Genomic DNA, 19,424 nt, shown 5'->3' with positions numbered 1-19,424 from the left:
CGCCGCAGTGAAACCACCACCAGCCAGACAGTAGTATTGTAATACAGCAGTGGGGAGGCTGCTGGCTTAATGGTGTCCTCCCAACTGCCATATTGGCGGTCTGGCGGTCGACCACCAATATCATAATCAGGCCCTTAGGACCTGATTACGACTTTGTCGGATGGGATACTCCGTCACATATGTGACGGATATCCCCCCTGCCATTTTACAAGTTCCATAGGATATAATGGAACTTGTAATACGGCGGGCAGGCTTTCCGTCACATTTGTGATGGAGTATTCCATCCGCCAAGGTCGTAATCAGGCCCTTAGTCTGTGGTAGCTCTGTTTTTTAGCATATCTGGAGATTTGTAGAGTGTTGGTGGCTTCTTACAGATATTGTTTGGAACTAATTGTACTACCATTCCACTGCATTGTTAGTTTTTGATTTTTCTTGATTGGTAGTGCTATGGTACACATTCCACCATGGGATATGAAAATTTGGTTGGAGTCTGTGGCCTGACTCATGCAGCTGACCAATCCAAGAGTCTTCAAAGTAGTCCATGAATGGCAAGAGTTTCTTTTTGTTCCATTAGTAGTATGGGGATTCTATTAGGATGCCATGGTGTTTACTTGCTTCTGAGACAGGCTCGTAGGCTAATGCTATTACATTTTCATATGCAAACTCAGTATTTGTGACATTCTATACTGAGACCAGATTTTATAGGTTCCTCCATGTACATGTGTTAAAGTGGTAGTAGCACCCTTGTATATAATCAGAATGCTTGCTCCCACTGTAGTCTGACTCCTGTGGGAGGAAAATGTCCCAAGGGAAAAAATCTCCCTGGGCTAATCACAATGATTTATTTTTAAAATGGCACTCCTGTGAGACTCTTGCGAGACTCTTGCAAAACTCTCCCGGACCCAACCATCCAGATTTACAAATGTTTTTGTCACTTTATTTGTCAAAAACTACTGAACGGATTCATGCCAAATCACAAAAAGCACAATCGGCAGTCCAAGATCTAGGTTCCTGACAAATTTGGTGGAATTGCGTTCAGCAGTTCTTGCTGTAGCCCTGCCTAGGGAAGTCTACGGAAAATGCATGGGGAAATTTTCTTTTTTGACCCATTCCCATTTTTGGTGGCCCCCACTTAGAGGATAACCGTTAAAATTTCCAGGAAGGAGCTGAAATTATAAAAATATTTTTTACAAAAACTTTGTGAAGATTCATCAAACTGTGCACAAGTTATTAGCAAAACAAAAAACGCATTTCCTGTGGAAAAGCTAACCTAACTATAACTACCCAGTGAATTAAAAAAATCCTATGAAAAATAAGTATATATATATATATCTATATTCATATCTAAGATATATATAGATGTATATTAGATAGATATAGAAATATACTCACATATAGAGTTTTTGTGAAAAATAAGTATATATCTATATCTATCTATGATACATATCTATGTGTGTACATATATATATATATATATATATATATATATATATATATATATGATATGTATATTCATATATATAGAGTTTCCTTTTGTTTCTTTGGTAGTATGGGGATTCTATTAAGATGCCATAGTGTGTACTTGCTTCTGAGACAGGATCGTTGGCTAATGCTATTATGTTTTTTAACTTCATATGCAAATTCAGTATTTGTGACATATTCTATACTGAAAGCAGATTTTGTAGGTTCCTCCATATACATTTGTTAAAGTGGTGGTGGCACCCTTGTATATTAGAGCTTTTGACATCATAGCTTTTTCAAAATGTATAATTATTTTTGTGGGATTGTAATTATTTGGTTAGTGTTAAGAGTTTCTTCTAGGTTTTGCTGTGCTTGTTTGACAGAAGCGCACATATTCAAGAGACATTGGGCCTCATTACGAGGCTGTCGGTCTTTAGCCTTGCAGTGGCGGTCAGGACCACCGCTGCTGTGGTCTGACCACAACATAAAGACCCAGGCAATCCGACCACCAGGGTTCTGCCAGCACCGCCTGGATCCATGATCCCGACGGCCTAGCGGTGGCGGAGTTTGCAATCAACCAGGACAGCGCTGCATGCAGCGCTGCCCTGAGGATTATGACCTTGTTCCCGGCCAGCCTTTTCATGGCATTTCCCTGCCATGAAAAGGCTGGTGGATAAAAGGTGCAGGGGGCCACAGGGGGATCCCTGCACTGCCCATGTACTTGGCATGGGCAGTGCAAGGGTTCCCCTGCACAGCACGCTCACAATGTTCTGCCTTGCAGACAGTGAATATTGCGGGGATGCGAGTGCATCCTGCAGGCTACAGTATTGCCCTTGGCTTGATTACAGTCCGAGACAATGCTGTAGCCTGTTTCCCGCTGGGCAAGAGGTTGGGAACCAAGGTTTCCATCCTCCAGCCTATTGGGAAACTCTTAATAGGTCTGGCGGGATTGTTGCCACGAAGGCGGCGGCCACTCTGTCGGGAGTTTAAACTCAAAATGAGGCCCATTGAGTTATTAAATAGTCTCATGTAGGCTCATTAAGAGTATGGCAGAAGAAAACACCTGTCCACCGAACTCCTGACAGTGTGGCCACAACTGTAGTGGCGACCTACCCGCTGGACCCATTATAACTTTCTCACTGGGCTGACGGGCGGAAACCGAGGTTTCTGCCCATCAGCTGAACGGGAAAGTGGTGGCACCATTGTCGATAACTCGTAATCAAGCCGGAGGCAATGCTGCTGCCTTCAAGGGGCACCAGCACCCTCGTAATGCACACTGTCTGCTAATGGGCGGTGAAGGGGCCCTCCTGTGGTCCCCTCTACCTGTTCTCCCCTAGCCTTTTCATTGGGATGAAACCACCAAGAAAAGGCTGACAGAGAACCAGGTTGTAATCAGCAGGGCTGATTGCAACCTGCACTTGATGTCAGCCCGTCTGGATCAGCGGTCCTGGTGGAGACGGCGGTACCCTGGCGGTCGGACGACCACAGCAGCGGTGGTCCAGACCGCCACCACGAGTCTGGTGATCTAGCGACCACCAGACTTGTAATTAGGTTCCTAGTGTCTATTTGTGTAAATGATCGTGGGCAAAATTTAAAGTCCTGTCCAGCTCCATGTACTGCACTGATAATATTTGGCACTTCTTTATCTTTGTTTCAATAATTATTCATTCCATGTATTTCTACAGATATATTTTTGTTGTTAATATTTGTATTTTTGTGTTACATGTATAGGATGGCAATATTGTATTCCCAATATTCTAATGGTATTTTTGCATGTGGATAATATTTGACTTAACATCATATCGTAGTAGCAATATGCTTAATCCAATGACCAAAAACCTGATGCACAGATCCAATTGTGAGCATTTGTCAGGGGAAAAACGTGGCATAAAATAGCCAGAAAATGCAAATATATAAGATTAGAGGGTATTGGGGATCTTTCAAAGTGGTGGGGTGTAACATCTGGTCTGAAACGCAGCAAGTGAGTGAAGCCTTCCTCCAGTGAGGGCTTGAAAGATTCTCCTCTTTTGGAAATGTTGAGAAAAATGTTGGAAAACTGGGGCCAAATAGTGCTTTTACACCACACTTTTTACTTAGGTATGCTCAGGGAGGAAGAGGCAATAAAAAACTGAAATGCAATCTTATGTCAGGGTCTCAGAGGAAACTCTTTTCTACACTGCTAGTTGTTGGACCAAAGCATTCAAACATGTCAATTTTAATGAAGCATCATTATGTGATGTGGAACTAGTTGAGGTACAAACCATGATCATAGCAGAAGTATGACTCAGTTAGGAGAGAGCTCTGAGGAAGAACGGGTGCTCTGGAAGTTGGTGTCAGGCTTGCTTTCGATCACCACAATATGCTGGCCATCTTTAGGGTACCGCGTCTCGGCTATAAAGCTGTGAGCTACACAATAGGAAGTTACTTTGCCGTTCTAGCTTCTGCCGGCTCACAACTTCCTTTTGTGTTACTTACCTTGGCCTTGCGTCTCTTCTACTCTGCATTTGACATCCTGTCATTCCGTGCAGCCCTAGCTTGGCACCCCCTGCACCAGTGCAGCTTCCTCTGATCCCGCTTGGTGTTCTCGCCATTGTTCCACGGCTCCAGGTCCCTTGGGGCTTCCTCAGCTGGCGTTTTCCTCAGAGAGCATTTTTTCAATGAAACCTGCAAAGAAATAAAGGAAAAGGAAATCCTGTGAGAAATAAGCACTGTTGGGTAATGTGCTGCACGCACTAATTACTTAGCGGCTCATCACGGGTGTGGCGGTCAGAGGACTGCCAAACCAGCTTTGTCAGTCGGACCACCAAACTCCTGGAAGTTCCACCGCAGATTACAACCCTGGTGGTCAGACCGTGCCCATGGAGGCATTGCCTTGCTGATCACGAGTCCACTTTCCGCCAGCCTTTCCATGGTGGTTTTCCATGTCACACATTCGGAGGGTGCTGTTAAGTGTCAGCATTGGCCTCTGCTCCTTTAAGGATGACGAAGCCAATGCCGTCACACTGTATCCACTGGGCTGACCCGTGGAGATGTCACAATATGATGTATCCACCGGTCAACCCGGTGGAAACATCGCAATATGACGGGGTGAGGCTGCCAAACCTGTAATGCGCCCCTTAGTAATTATCTTTGATCACTAAAAACTGATGCTAGCAACTTCATTAAGAGAATATTCTTTTTGTGGAAATTCTTGTATGGCAACAAAATAATGAGTGATTGATATCTACTGACAAAAAAAACATTAAGTACTGGACATATGTTAAGCACATATAAGAAAAATTACTTGGACTGGCAATAACTGTATATATTGTACTATTTGGACACAAGATTCTGTCTTTCATGCTGTTTAATATGATGCAATGCTATCCCTTGTTTTTTAAAACAGTTACTCTTTTATATTATTATATACATTAGTTACCTCCTTATACTTGATACATATATATGCGCCTGGATGTCTTGTTATTTGCTATTTGTTTTTCAGATATCTCTAGTACTAGATGTGAACTTATGGATATTATTGTTTTTCTGTAGTGTATTTGATCAATTCCAGACGCCTCTACTTAATGTTCATAGAGGTCCCAGCAATTCAATAACACTACCGCACACCTTAGGTGGGAGAAGGGAAAGGTCAGGTATATATAAAGGAACCATTAGTTATGTAAGCAGCAGGCATACCTTAAGAAGCTGCAGACAAGCCTTCTTTCCCGTTGGAGTCCAGCTTTGACTGAGTCTCTTGTACCTTTTAGGGAAGCTAGGATATACCGGCGCATCATCCGCTCACTCCTGCAGAAATTCAGGTGAGATCCTGACTGATGGGATTACAGGGAAAGGGAATAAACCAAATATCTTGCAGATCTCACAGACCTCATTCAGCAGAGTTAGTCCTCAGTTTGCACAGATCTTAGATGCTCTGACATGTACAACGACTAATCTCTCCTCCTGTTTATCATTGTGATTTTCTAAGACCTGTGCATACATGAAATTGTGTTTTATACATAGCCAAAGTGAATATCAGCCATTTACAAAATGTGTTCCGAGCCATTTATAATGGTATTTGCAGTAAAACACATTATGAGCTATCAGTTAAACAGCAGCAGCTCTCAAAGGACTAGGACAAGTGTATACCTTATTTCAAAGCTATGTTGCTCTTTTTCACTGGCATAGTTCCATTAACCAAACCTCTTGACTTCAGATGAGAAAATATTTCAAATAAAAGAAATAACACTTTAAAAATCTCACTGTCTCCCACCTAAATCCCACAACCCAACTTCCCTGGCTTCAGACAATTATATGGAAACATATTAATGATATATGCCAAACGTTCAAATCTGCACAGGCAGAAAAGTGCACTGTCCCTCGGTGCACCTGGTCCAATGGTAAGGAAGCAGTTTGGAACAGAAAGCTTAGAGTAAGCGCCTTCTGAAAAAATGTTTATATATAGTGAGCAATTGTGCATTTTAAAACTCTTTAAAATAATTCTATCATATCCATAAGTTAAATTGACTGCACTCTTTTTCCAGTTTTCATTTCTGATATCATGACTACTGCACTAGAATTAACATTTTCATATTTGTTCCAAAATGCGCCTGTGCATAATCCATGCTATCCATTGATCGCTACATTCCCTGGTGCCACTTAAAATTAATGTTAGACCCATGATGACCAGTATTGATAATGACAACAGTTTGTATTTGAGATGGCGTGTGTTTTATCTTGTGCACCTGTCACAGTGCTTAGTCTGGTGAATACTACTACTACTACTGTTACTCTCCTGGTGGCTTTCTATGGCAAAGCTTTATTTTTCTTTACTTTTGCTTAATTAGACCCAGCCTCAACGTCATTCACATTCTTCTCCATCCCCGGAATCACCACTAATTTTGCTCTGCCGCTCCCCATCACACCTCGTTTTTTGCAAAGTTTTTTATTATTCATTTATTTTTCTTTTGTGCTGGCAGCTGCAAATTCCTGCCAGGCTGCCCTATCCTAAAACTGTGCTTTCATGTGCATTTATTTCTTTTTAAGGTCTCATTAACAAGACAGCACTGACTGTCTGGTGGAGAAAGACCTATTACCAAGAACTTACAATGGTTTTATTGAACTCCTCTTGCTTACCGGTAATCGGCTTTATTGTCACTCTAATTTGCTTGCTTCCTATTCATTAGCTTGAGTTGGTTTGTTTTCCTCTTCTATATTTGTTCCTCCCCTTGAGCATATCCTATTTACCATCCTTTTGAATGATTGGCTTGTATTCTCACACTGCTCACTTTTAGGAAACAATTCTTTAATTTTGACTATGCACTCCAAGAGAGTGCATGTTTTTTTCATCTCTCTCCCTCTTGTTCTTCTCATTCCCTGCATTCCGTATTGCTCTTGGATGCTGCTCGCTATCTTTCTTGTGTGCTCCTGTCCCCCTCCCCACGCCCGGGTTTATGTTTGTTCTATTGCTCACCCAACCCACTCCTCCATTGCGCTCCCTTACAGTATTTTTTTATGGGCGAGAGCAAAGCGCTCTGTTCATTCTGTAATTTCTCTTTGGGCTTGAAACCACACCCATGCCACGTCAGTCACTTACATTGGTTCATTGGCTTGCCTTTTAAATCCGCTTGTTTTCATTTGTGAAAGGCATGCATACGTCATGCCTTTTCCGATGTTTAGCCCACCTACACAGCACCGGTAAACTACTAGAAACATACGAGGCTCGATGTTTTGAACATGGTTTAAGAGATTACCAAAGAGAGATTACTTTATGGACGGAGCGCTTTGTGCTCGCCCATAAAAAGCAATTTTGTGCTACTTCAAGTTAATATTTGCATTTTTACCATTCACCTTGGATTGATAAACAACAAAATAATGCCTGCATCATTGCACAGACACGTGGAAGCAAGGTGACACATATGCACATATGCTTGATGATGCATGCAAAACTAGGCTAACCACTATGAAGTGAGGTGTGGTGCGTTGGAGCTCCCTGAATCCTTCAGGGCCTTTCTTCTTTACCCTGATACCTGGGTCCTGCTTCAAATAAAAGGTGATTCAGCCTGAGTAATGGCTCCAGCATGGACCTCCAGGGAAACAAAAGACTGTGCAGCTCCTCTCTCCAGTGGCTGGAGCCCCAAGACCACCACTGTATATACCCTCCCAAGATGGCAGCCACGAGGTGATTGCTGCCACAATGCCAATACCTTGACCATTGTGGTGACCAGGCAGGAGGTGTGCAGTAAACACATTATATGATGATGCTGCATTTCCCCCCATAACAAATGCATCGCACTCTCAGTCTACTCACCTGTTGGAGTGGAGGCCCATACAGCAGTCGGTACTGTGATAGGACCCCATCCACTAGTCGCTCAAACTCCACTGAGGTGAAGGCAGGGGCCCTTTGCCCAGTAACACAAGCCATGGTCGGTTCCAGATACAGGTCACAGCAGCACATGCAGTGTAGGTCCTCTCCTGTTGAAGGTCAGGTAGCAAGTGAGTGCACAGATAGAAAATGGCGGTCATGTCCACGGCAGTGCATACCTTCACCACCGGCGTACATCATCATTGCCCACTGTACCCTTTAGGGCCCATTGTTAACCAATGAGGAGTTGCACGGTGGTTCTCAGCACACAACGTCAGCGGAATGACCTCATTTCCACCTGTCCCTCCATCCATACAGGACAGGCGGACGCCATTTCGGGGGGGGTGCAGGCCATGGCTCCTAACTGCGTCACAGTACACAAATGCACCATTTGTACATCTCCAACAAAATACTGTTACAATCACAACATGCATTGAACTGTAGTGGTTGGAATAGAGAGATAATGACCAGTGGCTTACTCTTTTGGCCCATAGATTGCAACCGCTGCGGATGAATAGGAGATGGAGACATCCCCTGTGTACAGACCCCTGGTGGACTAGGCAACAATGGAGGACAAGCTCATTATCCTCACCTACAGATTTGACATGGACATAATCACTGAGCTGTGTGCCAAATTGGAGCCTGACCTAATCTCTGCTATCTGTCACCCCACCGGGATTTCCCCTCTTGTGCAAGTGCTATCAGTGCTCCATTTCCTGGCAACTGGCTCCTTCCAAGTGACACTGGGCTTGGCAGCAGGAATGTCACAGCCAATGTTCTCAATAGTGCTGACCAGAGTGTTGTCTGCCCTGATTAAACACATGTGCAACTACATCGTTTTCCCCCAGGTGGAGGATTTGGCCACAGTGAAAGCTGATTTCTATGCAATGGGTCATATCCCCAACATTATTGGGGCTGTTGATGGAACACATATTGCATTTGTCCCCCCCCCAGTGAAATGAACAGGTGTTCATTAATCGAAAGAGCTTTCTCTCGATTAATGTGCAGATGGTGTGCCTGGCGGACCAGTACATCTCCCACGTCAATGCTGAGTATCCTGGGTCTGTGCATGATGCCTTTATCCTGAGGAATAGCAGCATCCCAAATGTGATGGCTCAACTCCAGAGGCACAGGGTGTGGCTAATAGGTGAGCCCTGGTTCCCACCCAGTACATTTTGGTGTGTGGGTATGGTGTGGGCCCGAAGGGTTAGTGTGTGGCTAACAGTTGTCCCTCAATATTTGCAGGTGACTCTGGTTACCCCAACCTCTCATGGCTACTGACCCCTGTGAGGAATGCCAGGACAAGAGCAGAGGAATGTTACAATGAGGCACATGGGCGAACAAGAAGGATTATAGAGAGGACCTTTGGCCTCCTGAAGGCCAGGTTTTGTTGCCTTCATCTAACAGATGGATCCCTGTGCTACTCACCCAAGAAGGTCTGCCAGATCATCGTGGCGTGCTGTATGTTGCACAACCTTGCCTTGCGTCGCCAAGTGCCTTTTCTGCAGGAGGCTGGAAATGGCTGTGTGGCAGCAGTGGACCATGTGGATAGTGAAGATGAAGAGGCAAAGGGTTAGTATGATGACATCAGAAGTGCAATTATTTGTCAATACTTCCAATGAGACACAGGTAAGACAGTGTTGATACACATATAATTGAAAGTTTGATGTGTGACATTGTCACTGGCAGACTGTGTATTCCTACTTCTATGCCCACTCACTGTACCCTTTGCCATCTCTTTTTGCAGCTGTTGGTGCGCCACTATTGCTCCTGGTGTGTTCAGTGCAGCCAACTACAGGTCTTTCCAATGTAAACATTACTGTACAGTTGAATTGCAATGTTTGAACCTTTGTTAAATTAATATATTTTGAAAACATCTGACATACGCCATACTTGTATTTTATCAAAGTGTGTTTATTGCAGTGCTCTGAAGAAGAGGGGGTAGTGCAATGGGCTCTGGGTGATTATGGAGGAAAGTCCAGGATAGAGTCCAGTCTATTTGTAGCACTGGTGCATTGTCCAAGGGGGCATAGGAAGTGGAGCAAGGGCAGTTTAAGGTGGACAGGGTGACAGAGTGGGACACCACGGTGACAATCATGAGAGTCTTATTTCCTGGCGGGGTCTTGGCAATAGTCTCTGGGTTCTGCCTGGATAGCAGGGACCGTTTGCGGGGTGGTTCTCCTTCTGCAGGGGGAGGGACGCTGGTGGCCTGTTGTTCCTATGGCAGGGCCTCCTGTCCACTAGCGGCAGCGGAGGTGGAGGGCTGTTTGGTGGTCCGGTGGTGTGCCACTGCCTCCCTCATACTGTTGGCCATGTCTGCCAGCACCCCTGCAATGGAGACCAGGGTGGTGTTGATGTCCTTCAAATCCTCTCTGATCCCCAGGTACTGTCCCTCCTGCAGCCGCATGTTCTGCAACTTGTCCAGGATCTGGCCCAGCATATCCTTGGAATGTTGGTATGCTCCCAGGATCGCAGTGAGTGCCTCCTGGAGAGTTGGTTCCCTGGGCCTGTCCTTCCCCTGTCGCACAGCAGTCCTCCCAGCTTCCCTGTTGTCCTGTGCCTCTGTCCCCTGAACCATGTGCCCACTGCCACTTACCCCAGGTCCCTGATTGTCCTGTGTTTGCGGGGTGGCCTGGGGTCCCTGTAGTGGTGGACACACTGCTGATTGACGTATGCTGGGGACAGAGGTATGGGCCCGCTGGGTGGGTGCTGTGGTGGTGTTTCCTGAGGGGGGAGGATCTGTGGTAGTGTGAGACTGTGCCTGAGTACCCGACTGTCCGGAGATCACTGATGGACCAGGTTGGTCATGCAGATCCAGGCACCCAGAGCTGCTGTCATCACTGTGGGCCTCTTCTGTCAGGGGACTGGATGTTGCTGGCACATCTTCGCTGGTGACATTGGCTGAGTTACCTGTGGGGATGTAAATGCAGTGTTATTGTTTCTGCGGATGACATATTGTGCGTGGGTGTGTTGCCCTCTATGGTTGTTATTGCCCTGACAGCTTTTCCTTGTGTAAGTTGTTATTTGGTGGCCTAGGTGATTCTCTCTAGTGTGCATGCTGTGGTGATAGGTGTCCATGCAGGTTTGTGAGGGGTGTCCATGCATTGGTGTTGCGTGCAGGGCTTGGTATTGGGATGAGTGGGTTGTGATGGTGGGGTATGTAGGAAGTGGTAGAGTGATGGGAGTGAGGGTAAGGGTGGGGGTATGTGATAGCATGCATGTCAGGGGCTGATAGTAATAGATATTTGACTTACCAGAGTCCAGTACCCCTGCTACTCCTGCTAGGCCCTCAGGATGCATAATTGCCAAGTCTTGCTCCCCCGGTGTTGTAAGTTGTGGGGGAGGAGGTGGGGATCCACCGCCAGTCCTCTGTACTGAGTGCTGGTGTCTAGCTGCAATGGAACGTACCTTTCCCCCCAGGTCGTTCCACCACTTCCTGATGTCATCCCTTGTCTTGTGTGCTGTCCCACGGCATTGACCCTGTCCACAATTCTCTGCCATAGCTCCATCTTCCTATCAATGAATATCTGCTCCACCTGTGATCCAAATAGCTGCGGCTCTACCTGGATGATTTCCTCCACCATTACCCTTATTTCCTCCTGAGAGAACCTGGGGTGTCGTTGTGGTGCCATGAGCGTGGTGTGGGTGGTATGGGTGAGGACGTGTGGGGTGATGTGTTGGGGTGTGTGATGTAAGGTGAGTGGGTGGTATATAGGTGTTGGTGGTATGTGGCTTTGGTTGTGTGGGTTCTCTTGCTGTATCTCTCTCTGCTGGCAATGGTTTGTAATGGTAAAGGGTTGTGGGTAATATTGGTGTGTGTTTTATAGTGGTGTGGGTGTGTATGGGTGTCAGGTGTGTGTAGTTTGAATTGTCGAATGTGGTGTTGTTTTGTTTGAGTGTGTGTATTTTGAGCACAGCGGTATGTAGCGCCAATGGTTTTCCACCATTGAATGTCCGCTGCGGTGATTCGTGGGTCATAATGTTGTGGGCGTAGTTCTGTTGGCGTAACGGTGTTAGTTTGGATACCGCCAGTTTATCACTGACCTTTAGGCTGGCAGACTTGTGATTGTGGCTGTATAGTGACGGATTGGTATGTGTGTGTCATAATATGGTTGGCGGTTATCCGCAGCGGCGGCGTTATGTTGGCGGCAGTCAGCATGGTGGTAAGTGGGATTTACCGCCAATGTCAAAATGAGGCCTAAATGTTTTTTAGCGCATAGAGACTAAAAGCGTCAATCTGGAAATCTGGTCACACTTGAATGGGGCAAAGTTAAAATTTGAGGCTCACCGCAATGGAGCCCTGCTAGGCTACAATAAGCGGGAGGCTTCAGACAAAAGTTTACCTTTGAAGTTAGACTTTTTCTTGAAGATTGTCTTCACTGGGACGAAGTCGCAGATTGGATCCAACCTCCCTGGAGTCCTCTTCAGATATGCGTTGCAGGAGACCTTGGTGAAGAATTCTACATTTGGACTTAATCAATTTTTCAGGACGGAAATCCTCCTCCGGGCTGAACTTGAAATTGGATCTGATGTCCCTGGAGCCCTCCTCAGATACACTATGCGGGAAGCCTCGGTCAACTTTTTACATTTGGACTTTGTCACTTTTTTGGGGCTTTTTTCTTTTGTAGGTCAGACGACCCTCCACAGCAAGCCAATTTTGAGTCGACGTTGTCAGATTGCCTTTCCAGGAGCCCCAGTGAAATTCTGGAAGTCTGGGGCTCAGGAGCTTTCCAGCGGGACTAACCTGCAAGTCAGGCCAGGTGGCGGTCGACGTAAGCTGGCTTGACTCACGACGTTGGGTCAGTCCCTTTATGGAGCTTTTTTGCAAAAGTTCTGCAATCTTCTCCAAACCTCTGGATCTTCTTTCAGAAGGTCTTTGAAGATCTTTAGGAGTCCACAACTCACCCCAAGGTTCCAAAAGCTGTGAGTTGCTCCTTAAGGGTTAAGAGTTCAACTCTCAAAATTCACCTGGCTCAAATCCAAAATTGATCACTGGACAGTGGACAGCTGTGCAGTTTCTTCAGGTTTTCACCCAGGGGACTCTGGTTAGCTATTTTCTACCTGTAGCAAACAGGACATCCCTTCTGGAACCAGTTGAAGCCAGACAAAGACCTTGTCTGGTGAAGCCCAAGTGTGCAGCTAATGCAGTCCTTCAGAGTGCAGTGTCCAGGTGCAGATCAGGGGTCCAGCAGGGCAGTCCTCCTTCTTCTTGTCCTGTTCCTGGTAGGGATCTGAGGTGTGGGTACAACTCTGCCATATTTATCCTTGCTACTAATTTGGAAAGTAGGGGGGCAACTGTCCAATCACAGGCAAGCCATCACCCTCTTGGATGACCACTTCCTTGGAAGTGTGGCAAAAATCAATCCCAGGGAGCAACATTTCTTAAAACCCAAAATGGCAGAAATTCAATTTTGGAGGTTAGGTCTGGCTGAGCCCACCCAACGGTGTGGCTAAAACTCCTTAACATACCCCTTTTCTGCCCTCTTCTAATCTGATCAAGGGGGCATCTAGTTGTATGGGTTTGCAGGAAATGGTGGAGGTCCTGAGCTGCTCCAAATGTCCTTACCTCCTTCGAAGTTCAGTTTGGCTGCTCTCCCCATCCTGTTTCACCATCTGCTGAGGCAGATCTCCTCCCCAAGGCACTTCCTCTGTGTTCATCCCAGGCCACTTCACACCTCATCAATGCAGCCTTGCCAGGCTGCCAGAGGCTGGCAAATCAGAGAAGGGCGCTACAGAGCTGAAACTAGTAACTTTTAGGAAGAGTTCTAAAACTCTTTCTAGGTGCACATTACATTAAATTTAACAATGGCAAATTGATGGATTTATTATAACTATACGTTTGATACCAAACTTGAAATATCTAGCTCCTTTTGAGAATGTATGAATTCAAATAAAGTCTCCCCATTTTAGCCTATGGAGTCCATTCACTGCAATTGGAGAAAATGAATTTAGCCACTTCTCCCTCACCAATGCTTATTAAAAACACCTTTTATAAAGTCCCTGCTTATAGCTACATTGTACCCAACCCTGGGGGCACCTAGGGCAGACCTTAGGTGTGACATATGTACAAATAAGTTAGTTCAAGACTTTGGAAGAACTTTTAATTCCAAAGTGAATTTGAAGATAACTTTAATTTAAAAGCAGCTGGCAAGGCAGGCCTGCCATTAAAATGACACGGGGCACCTCAGCAGTACACCTATGGAGGTGCTATCAATGCTGGGGCACCTAAACCTACATGCCCTACCATATACAAGGGACATATTGGTTGGTTGGGGTAGCTAATTATAATTAGCCTGATTTGCATACTCATTTTAATCAGAGCACAGGCCTTAGGACTGTTTAGCAGTGCCCAGGGCACCATCAGAGTTAGGAAAAGAACAGCATGGGGGAAAAATGGGGAAAAAAGTTAGGGGCTTCTGCAATTAGCCCAGTTTTCCACACGGTGTGAATGAAGAAGCATGTGATTTGGTTCAAAGCTGAATCCTTCACTTGGCTGGCAATACCAGGCTGCAAAGAGAAATTGTGTCCTCCAAAGAGTACATCTGTGCCTCAATACTTGATCCAAAGTACAAAAAATACTGGCCACTTCCCTTCCTTTTTTCAGAAGGGGATGTTTCACAATACTCAACTTGGATTTTTGACCAAGCAAGAGACCTGGAAGAAGAACGGCTGAAAGTTAGAGGTCCTAGTAGACATTCTGGCATGCAGTCTTGAACCTCCAGAGAGGGCAGTTCTGTTGTCTCACAGCAGCCAACACCAGCAACAACACTGGCAATAACACCAGCAACAGAAGAATCAGACCCAACCTCTGCAATGGCTTGGTTTGAAGTGGCAGGGCTTACATCAAGTGCAGAGGGAAAGACAAAAGATGGCGGCACCAATCACCATTCAGAGGATGGTCCAAGATTTTTGGGATGACCCAAAAGAGGTCTACCTTGGTCAAAACCCATTGGTCTATAGGTATGAGAATATGTGGCAATGGCCAGAGCTCAAATGGCTAGTAATAAAGGCCCTCATTATTCTTTCCAACTTCAGGCCGCCTGTGTGGCCTAAACCTCGCCGGACCTATTAGGAGTTCACCGCAGGGCCAGCGGGTGGAAACAGTGTTTCCGCCTGCCGGCCATGCTGTGAACAGGGCTTTAACATAGACCAGCTATTGGAGCCAGCGCCAAAGTGGCGGTGCGGCAGGTGCAGCAGCAACCATCGCGCAGTCCACTACCCGGAATTCGGGCAGTGGAATGTGTGATGGGCTAGGCATGGGGGCCCCCGATGTCCCCATTCCACCAGCCTTCCAGGTCTGGTGGCATGGGGACTCGGTATCACCAGGGCGGCTCTGCAAGCAGCACTGCCCTGGTGGATGAAAACCACTGGGACCGCCAGGCTGCCAGCTTGGGCAGCCTGGCGCTGTCATAATGTGGTGATCCCACCACCAGCCAGTTGGTGGTGGGACTGCCACAGTGAGCCTGGCAGTCATACGACCACCAGACTCGTAATGAGGGCGAAAGTGTCTGGCTTGTCTAGTAGCTGTGTGTCTTTGAGGATTTTTTCAGTACAGCCGGCATGTTTGTCACAATCAGAAGGACCAGTCTTTCACCTCAAAATGTGGAGAGGTTGACCTTGATTAAAGTGGACCAACACAAGATTACACTGTTCCTGAAACAGCAGAGGAGGAGGATGAGGGAGATTGGTCATACTCAAGTGTGTTAGCTGACCAGCTTTTAGGAGAACCCCGTGAGTTGGAGACAAACTCTACTGCCCTGACTGAGTAGGCCACAATAGAACGTTCACATTATCGTTCAACTGCTTTGCAAAAAATGTGGATGTAACTAAAGTAACATTTATATATTTGTTGTCTGACTTATGCAGCCCCACCATTTATTCACATGTATGGACTAAATTGGAGTTGGACCATTGTGCACAGATGAAGTACCCCCATTCACTTAAATTGCATGAAGACAATGCCTCCCATTCCTATCCTTCTTTTTTTCATTTCCTAGCTCGGCTGCCCCAGTAAAGATCATTAATTTACAAAACTGCCATTGTTTGTTGCTTTGATGGAAAAAGAGAAGAAACAAAAGATAAGTGTGTACCATCATACTTGGAACAGGCAACTATTGCACCAGTGAGTGACATATATTGAGTATGAATGATATTGATTCATGTGGCAGCAGACAGTGAGGGTGTTGTTAAACTAATTTGTAAATTTGGTGTTCATGATTTGCAATGTTTGGGGCCTGATTGATGATTCTGCCTGAATGTGATTGCCCAATTCACACTTAGCTAAATTTACTTACATGGTCCACTCCTTGTTGTACCTTTTTCGGGGCGTTCTTCAGAAACCAGACCAGTCAGTTTAGTTAACAAATCTACAAAAAATGCTCAAATTCTGTTGCTCTTCTTGTTCATCAATAGCAGTGTACTACAACTCTATCTCTCTAAATCTCTATTGGGTCGGGGCTTGTAGTCAAAACTCAAGGTGGGACTATCTCAACAGCCAGAAGAAGGAAGCTATGAACAATACCTATCTACTTCAAAGGGAAATCAGCATAAGTCAAGAAGGCCTACTCAGTCCCGTAGACTGGACAGAGATCTGCTGATTAGGGAACTTTGAGTAGTGTGCTGGCTAAAAGTTCAAACTTCTCTAATTAAGTGGTTGTGGTCATGGGGGACTGTAGCTGGGTACATGTCATATGATGGATGCACTAGGTAAAATGTTATTAAGATTGTGAGATTGATCAGCCACGTACATGCAGCTAGTTATCTGGATCTGGGATCGTTGTGAAATTGTTCTTGCTTCTCAGTTAATTGCACATGAGTCATAATTGCACCAGCCTATGTTCTTGCTCTTCCGCTTGGTCCTCATGAAACCTACCTTCTCCTTGACATGTACTGTTTTGTAATCCACAGGACTTCTCATCTTCTGCACAAAAGCTCCATGCAATTCCTGCTTACCTTACTGGACCGGTTCAGCCAGGTACCCAAGATGGACATTCCGAGAAGAAGATGCAGATCCCCAATTGGGAATTTATATACAGAATCATATTTATTTTCTTAACAATCATAATTTTTAGAACTGTGTGGGTCCACTCCTCCATAATTTGTATGTTTTCAAACCTAGGTGATAGAACATTTAGATAATAACTTTCCATGGACTGAAAGACTGTTTGCAATGCTTTTATAAATGAATTGCGTCATTTCTTAATTTCATCCCACAACTGGTTTGATGATGCTGTGTTGCTCATCAACCTTGTGAAAATTGTTGTTGCCACACCTTTCCTCAACTCCCTGGTCCCATCCATTAATCAGACTCCTCAACTTCTTCCCCACAGTCATGTGATATATTGAGGTGTGGTTTGCAAACGTACACCCTAAATGGATCACAGACGTGGAGGGGCAGAAGTGCTGAAAGTTACCCCTGCTCACTGCAGAACCCTCTTACTTGACCATTTCAAATAGCCCACATTAGCCCCACTTACCCATCGAGACATGAAATGGACAAAAAAATCATCATGGTGCAGAGCCTTAGTTGAACAATGAATGTTTCCACAATGGGTAGTACTAGTGTGCACTATGTGGTCTGATTCACAAAGGTAAAGTTACACTTTTGGTGTACGTTCACCTTTGGATTTTACCTGAACTGCCAGCAACTTTACGAGTAGTAAGTAACCTTAGTAACTAACTAGTAGTAAGTAATAATAACTCCTTTTAACCTCTTTTAAAGTGATAGGGATTACTGCTCACAAAGTTAATAAACATAAAGTTACCGATGGGAACATTACTAGTAGTAAAATTACACTGCAAGAGTAGCCTAACACCAAAAGTGTAACATACTTTACCTTTCTGTATCAGGCCTTGTGGTGCTTAAAATGCTTAACCTTTTCCTGAGTCCTAAGTCCTGACTCAAGGATTTCGTAAGATTAGTTTTAGTTATTTTAATAAATTAAATACTATTCCCCATTGCTTAAAAGTTACTACTGCTAGTTTTTGTAATTAGTTTTTTGTCTTGGTGGTGGTTTGGGCTCAGTCTTTGATACGTTATTATAATAACCCACTAACTCTGTGTTTCCTTTCAGTTTAGTTGTTTGTGACGAATAAACCTTCTGAATAATCCTACAGTTGGAGTTCACCTCATTTGGAATAGGTGGGAGTGGGACCTCACTTGTGATGTCTTCCCTGTTAGCTCTAGCCTTCTACTACCACCACCACCATTAAGAAGGCTCTTTGGTAAACCCTTCATTAAGGTTTGGGAAGACTGGAAGAGGTAGCAGTCATTGCTTCATCTGTTAAAGTCAGAGAACTAAGAAATGAACTAGTTAGTAAATTATACTGATGTTGTTTTTTGGCAAGCAGAGATAGATAAATATGTTTAAGGTTTTTCTACATGTTGTAGACATAGGCATACACCCACCCCCCATAGTCAATAGATACAGAGAGTATTAGGACAAGGGTATTAATATTAAATAACTAATATACATTTTGACAGGTGGCTTGGTGCTGCAAAAGTGTCAAAACTATATAAAGCAATAAGTCAAATTGACCTAGGGCCTCATTACGAGTTTGGCATCAAACTTGCAGTGGCGGTTGTAGCGTCACAGTCATGGTGGTCCAACCACCAGATTACAGCCCTGGCCATTGGACCGCCAGGAGACCACCATCAGGATCGTTGATCCCAACGGGGTGGCGGCATTCGAAGTTGTGGTCAGCCATTTCGGTGCCCATGGCAGCACAGCTGTGCAGATCACAACTTCACTTTCCACCAGCCTTTGCATGGCAGTTTCACCACCATGGAAAGGCTGGAGGAAAGCGAGTGCTGGGGTCAGAGAGGAGCCCCTGCACTACCAACGACTATTCAGACCGTATGCATTCATAGGGTGCTGGTATGCAAAGGCATTGGCCTCTGCTCCCTTAAGGAAGCCATGTCCAATGCTGCTGCATTGTTTCCACCAGGCTGACCAGCAGAAACGTCACACCTCGATATTTCTGCTGGTCAGCCCGGTGGAAATATCATAATATGATGGAGGGGTGAGGCCGCCGGGTTGACAGCAGTCTCATCCCTACAGCTTTGGCGGTCCAACAGTTGGACCACCAAAGTCACAATGAGGCCCCTAGTCAGTTGTTCCCACTATAGAAGAGGGTTATTGGGTATCCTGGACTACAGGAAGAGCACATAATTAAAGTAACATAGCAGACAAATATATGACAGGGACTTCAGGTAGTGAATGTCTAGGTGGAAAAGTCAATGGAAAGTATGTGACTATTTCAGAGGACTACTCGTTGTCAATAAAGAAAACATAATGCTGCTCTAAAAAGCAGTGTAAAGACAAACAACAGATTGTGAATGATATGCATTAGAAAGAAAAAAAACTTTTATTTTTTTTTTACATAGAAAACCCACCCTTTCCACCCACAACAGGCCCAGCCCTATCCCCAAGAAATTATCCTCAAACGTCCCATTATGTCCTACCATTTCCCCAAATTCCTTTCCCAATTTCCACCCTTTCCACCCACAACAATACTATCCCTCCAAGCAGAAAAAGTCCATTTAAAAAAGGGCTCAGAGGGCATCCATGCAGGCATGTAGGTGGGCCACTTTGTGAGCCAGGTTCTGCTAGCCATTCCGAAG

The sequence above is a fragment of the Pleurodeles waltl genome, chromosome 1_1 (assembly GCF_031143425.1).
Source record: "Pleurodeles waltl isolate 20211129_DDA chromosome 1_1, aPleWal1.hap1.20221129, whole genome shotgun sequence".
Classification (NCBI taxonomy): Eukaryota; Metazoa; Chordata; class Amphibia; order Caudata; family Salamandridae; genus Pleurodeles; species Pleurodeles waltl.
The sequence above is the reverse complement of the archived record's forward strand: the minus strand, read 5'-3'. Positions refer to the sequence as shown.